At 35.4% G+C, this 5,813-nt stretch overlaps 1 long non-coding RNA gene across 1 annotated transcript; it reads left to right on the plus strand.

Moving 5' to 3' along the window:
* The first annotated feature begins 3,437 nt into the window (after positions 1 to 3,437).
* On the plus strand, positions 3,438 to 5,315 carry LOC110798679 (uncharacterized). Its single transcript, XR_002536169.2, has 3 exons — positions 3,438 to 3,680; positions 4,061 to 4,132; positions 5,141 to 5,315. It is a non-coding gene; the product is annotated as an uncharacterized lncRNA (long non-coding RNA).
* Positions 5,316 to 5,813: the final 498 nt, after the last annotated feature.

Genomic DNA, 5,813 nt, shown 5'->3' on the forward strand with positions numbered 1-5,813 from the left:
TTAGATCTTGGCCTACTAGCAGAGACAGATAAACCACAAGTCGTCCAAATTTAGTTGCACATCACTGGTTCAAATTATACTATCAACATTACCGTTTATTTCAAACCCCGGAAGTAAAACTCTCTATGTATTGCAATATATATCTAGAAAATTAAAAGTTGAAACTTGCCAAATCGTAAACACAATTGATTGATTTGCAATTAAAATCCAGAAATTAATCAATTGAAATTGATAGAGATAGGGAGGGAGTAGAACATATGGACCTAGTAGAAGAGAAATTACGGAAGGAAGTTGCAGGTAATTTCGGACCACAACATTGCAATTGCATTTGAGCCAGCATTCACAATCACAATTGAACTGGGTGTATCAGTGTATGGATTATTACAAGAACAACCCACCAGAATTATATAAGAAAATTAGCAATTTGATGGATTTTGTATGGGAAGCCAAAGAAGGGAGAGATTAAAGTTGCGAGGAATTTCATATCCTGATTTTCTGCTGAAAGGAGTAATCTAGTATCGCCATTTTTCATGAAAGTTACCTCATGGAAAAGAATTATGATCGAACTTAAGGAAGCACTCCATAGTATTTAAACCAGTTGTTTTTCTTGTTAAAACGATTTGGCTTATGTAATCCACGTGTATAATTGAGCAATCAATGAAATAACTGCTGAATTTTCTAAAGCCCCAATTAACACCATACATAAATCAAACACACCCACATAAAATTAACAAAATAAAGGCATTGCAAATTGACCCAAAAACAACAAATTGAGCAAAGGCCAGAAAAGTGAAGTGGAGAACCTCGTCGCTGGTGAAGATGACGTAGAGGAGGATGCAGCTAGGCCGATGAAGAAGAACGTCCGGAGTCTGGAGGCCAGCACTGCGAATTTTGGAGGAGAAGAACGACCAGACTTTGGAGGAGAGGAGCCGGTGGTGATGGTGGGCGGTGATGGTGGCCGGAGGGCTGACTTGTACGAGAAAAGCAGGCTTATGGAGTACGTGACTCCGAGCTTGAGAGAAGAGAGGAAGCTGGTTGCGAGAGTATGGACTATGGAGTAGGTTAAGTTGCGCTTATGTCTAAAGGAGGGAAAGTTTTAACGATTAATATTTTTTCATTTTTTTTAACCATTAAAAGTTGCTCTTGTTGTATAAGGGCAACTTTTGATGAGCCACTTATAAGGATTTTTCCTCTAGTGACAAGCACCAATCGGTTTGCCATTCGACTTTGATACTCGAAAACAACCATAAAAGTCGTTATAAGAAACGTACATTTAAATTGCTCATTTTCTCTCATTTCCGTGAATCGTTCTTGGATTCACTACTAATCGAGGAAATTTACTGTTACCTTTCTAAAAGGATTTAATGTAGTGCAAGATATTTAATTATAAACAATAATTAAAACATACATTGAAGCATGCTAAGTCTAAACATTTATCATGAGTAATAACTTGAAATTAAAGCAATCATGCAATTTAAACAAGTCATTAGCATTTTATTCGAGTTTATTGTTCCGGCAGGTGTGAATAAAATGATTCCAAGATCCTTAAATCATTGAAGAATTAAGCACATTATGTATTTAGACTTAATTCTAAAATATTTTAGGTAAGCAAAGCCTTTGCTAATAGTCTAGAAACTACTCTTGGTTTATAGGCACGTCTAAGAACTTATTAGGTAAACCTATCCCGTTTGCCACGACATAAAAGGACTCCTTATTTATATGGTTGAGTTTCACCAAAACTAACATGTACTCACAATTATTTGTGTACCTTACCCCTTTAGAATCAATAAGTAACACCTCGCTATGGCGGAAAACTTTTACTAAGATTGATGTAAAGGTTATCCAAGTAAGTGTTATTTTGGCATGGCACCTTTTAACTCAATTTTAAAGTTTGGAACTTAAGGCTCTTACTATGTTGGTTAGATTTTAAGTGAACTAAAATCCTTAATCATGCAACATAATCAAGCCATAATCTCATGCATAATTAAGACATATTTAAAGCAATAAATAACTTAAAACATGCATAAGATATAAATGTGATCTAGTATGGCTCGACTTCATCTTGAAGCTTCAACTTCAAAGTCCGTCTTGAAAATGGATTGGAAACTCCGTCTTGAGTTTCACCATGGGAGGCGCCATTTTATTCAAATAGGATAAACTATAATTAAACTAATTCCAACTATTTGATGGTACACAGACCATATTTAAATTGAAAAACTTTGGTGCATTTGACCAATATTGCATTCAAATTAATGGTACGCTGACCATATTTTCTATCCTATTTGGGCCATACTAGTCACTTTCCATAACCTGCAAAACAGTACATATACAATATATACCATTCACCCATTCATTATCATGAATGGCCCACATAGCTGGTTAGTAGAACATGTTATGCATCACATAATTATTTGGAGCAATTAATCAAGGGCACCAATAATCTACCAATTATTCAGTCCTTATTAATTCTAATCAAGTTGTTTTAACCTTAAAGGAATGTAGACCTAATCAAGAGTTTATGACTAAGATGCTCCCACTTAAACCAATAAATTTACATGCTTTACTAATTTTAAACATAAAAATGTATTTCCTAGTCTAACCGGAAACATACAAATTTAATTAAAATTTAAAGCTCATATAAATTTATAATTGAATCCCTTTTTAATTTATTTTCAGTTGAATTAAAATGAATTTAAATTAATTCAAGGTTTTAATTTTAGTAAAATAATTAGTATAAATCGAAATTTATAATAATTAAATAATTCAAAATTAAATTCCGAGAAAACAATTTAAATTACGAATTTTAAAATTAATTAAAATCGTTTCCGAACTGAAAATTCAAAATTAAAATTAAAATGCGTCAATCGTAACAAGACGAGGCACTTGGGCTTGCGCCCAAGCCCCATCGAGTCCTGAGGCATGCGCTGTAATATCCCATATTTTACTAAGGAAAATAATACATACAACCTTAGATTTATAACCTTAGTTATATAATAATATAGATTTTCAACCTTAGATTTATAACCTTAGTTATATAATAATATAGATTTACAACCTTAGTTATATATTAATACCTTGTACTTTGTGGAATACTTTTAATTTATAATACTAGATATATAATTTTTTTTTTTAAATTAGGTTGTTATAAAAAGGGATCAACTACAAATATTATTTAGATAATTAATAAGTCTTAGCTACTAAGCTATTCCATGTTTTGTTTTATAACCTTAGCCTCATCATCCTTATCATTTGCAAGCATGATCATCATCCTTATCATTTGCAACGCCATTTACCAGATTGAGCTAAATTCCAGGAAGGGTATACCCCTGAGCAAATTTACGTAATTCTAGAACTCCCTAGTCATCCCGTATCTTAACTGTAAAATCTCACCCTTATCTCATTAGAATCTTTAACTACTCAAATTGATAACCCTAGTATGCCCTCTCTTTAAATACCGACTCATGCCTCATAACTCAATTTTTTGCAATCCCTCAAGCACTCGTGAAAACAAAAACCAGAGAAACAAAAGTCAATTTCCGATGTTGGTTCCCATCTACTTTCGGCTTGACCGAAATACCATCAAACAACTTCCGAAACCACCGCAAAAAACACCGTCTCATAGTTTGCAGTACTCTCTTCGCATCCGGTTTGTAAATTCTGAAAACCGTCAGTAAACGGAGGTAATGTGACCTTTTGAAATCGACCTTGTTCTTCCGTATTATTTCTATTTTGGTGTAACAGGTTGATGTTCTTTTAATGGCCTTCAACCTCTTGTTTTAATGATTGATGCTTTTCTTTGAGAACCCACGTGCAACAAACTACTAATCAACTTCTCCTATTTGATCCACTTAAGATTAAGGACTTAATATTTTAAGTAAACTACTACCTTAAAATACACGCATAGAATATAATGGTAATATGAGTTTATTGAGTATGTTTCTATACCTCCTTCGAGAACATATACGATTACTTTCGCTACACTAACTCTAATTAATTATTAATAAAGCCTTCGAACCACTTCTTACGTATATTGACATCGACTATTTTACGTTGTTTATAGAGTACGCAAATCGTGAGGATACCCACTAGTGTTCGTGTTCGTGTGCGTAATTTGTGAGACTTGCTTATCAAGGTAAGTTACTATGTTCACCGTCTTGCTAAATCCTGTAAAAATAAATTGACATGGCAACGTGTTTTCTATACATATATGGTAATTGTGGGATAATTTATGTCATGTATCCAAGAAGACATTAGGTGATTTGGATTAAGAATTAGTCTTTATAACTGGTTAATATTCTACGCCTTTGTCTATTATTCGAGTAACAGTGAAACGGAACTCATGTTTATTACTGTGGATGCATACAATACATTACGTTGCCTTGATGTGATAATGTGGAACTTTGGTTTCCTTGAGTTAGCGTATGAATAATGTTAAAGAGTGTTAAATATATGTTATCTGACTTCTTGTGTTAAATAATGTTAATATATGTGTTAAATAATGTTAATATATGTCAAGACTACTTGGTTTCCTTGAGTTCGGTACGAAATCATGTTATCTGACTACTTGTTTAAATAATGTTAAATATATGAATAACTTTCTACTTGTTTAAATATAGGAATAATAAAGCTTGTTAATGAATAATGTGGTAATTTTGGTTGTCATAAAAAACTAATCTCTTGAAGTGAAATATACTTGGTTGGTAAGACATCTTAGGTAGGATCCCCTAAGGTGATGAACACATTGGTGGTATGACACATCGTGTCTTGATATTCTAGTCGGAGCTAACTAGCACGACCTAGGCTTATTCTACTCCTTTGAGTTAAAAACACTCATTAGGGGGTGTGCACACTTAAGGACTAAGACCTATTTTGGTGGTTACACCCATTAGGGTGGTAGTCTCGAACTACATTTATGGTGGAATTATCTTGTTCTCTTACCTCTAAGTAATTAATTAACTGTTAATTATGGACTGAGTGCGTGTGCTTGTTACGTGCTATCTGTGCATGAAATGTTTTTAAGATAATCTGTTTTCCAAAGTAAGAAAAAGGTTTTCGAAAATGTTTTACAGGGTGAAGTAGTACTTACTCAATTTCCACTGATTTGTGGTTTACCTTCTGTATATGTTTTTCCAATTTACAGGTATGCGTGGCACGTCATGAGCGACCGTTTCACAACACTAGTAGCAAGTTATTAATGACGTAGATCACCTAAAGACAATCAGTTGGGTTTTATTTAATTCAGTTGTAACGACATTTTGGGTAGTTGGTTTAAGTTATTTAATTATGATAATGTTGGTTTATTTATAAAGGTTGGATTATGGATGGATAATATAGCCTTACATTTGGGTTGTAGCCTAAATATGGCGGTAATACCCTTAATTTATTATTTTATGCTTCCGCTATAAGTCTTAAACAGGTATGGAAATTGGGGGTGTTACATGCGCGCCCCATCCAATGATCGTACGACATCACACGAGCAGGCCACACGCATCGCAGCCAGCCCAGGCCACGCTGCGCGCAGCCTGCCTCACTCGACGCGTCTGGTTGCTTCGCTGGGCGCGGCAGCGCGCGTTGTGGCGCAGCACGCTCGCTGCCCACACGCGACTGCTCGCCTGGCTCACGCCAATGCCCATCGCCCATTGCCCACTCGCCCACGCTGCACACAACACTCGACACAAGGGCAGCGTGCTGCCTTGTGCTCGTGTGCCATGGCCCTTGCTAGCTGCATTGTACCGCATGAGCGACGAGCTCCCTTGCTCGTCGTCGCATGCCCGCACTATACAACACCCCTTAAGGGTAACACGTAGCGTCCA

This window comes from Spinacia oleracea, chromosome 4 (assembly GCF_020520425.1).
Source record: "Spinacia oleracea cultivar Varoflay chromosome 4, BTI_SOV_V1, whole genome shotgun sequence".
Taxonomy (NCBI): Eukaryota; Viridiplantae; Streptophyta; class Magnoliopsida; order Caryophyllales; family Amaranthaceae; genus Spinacia; species Spinacia oleracea.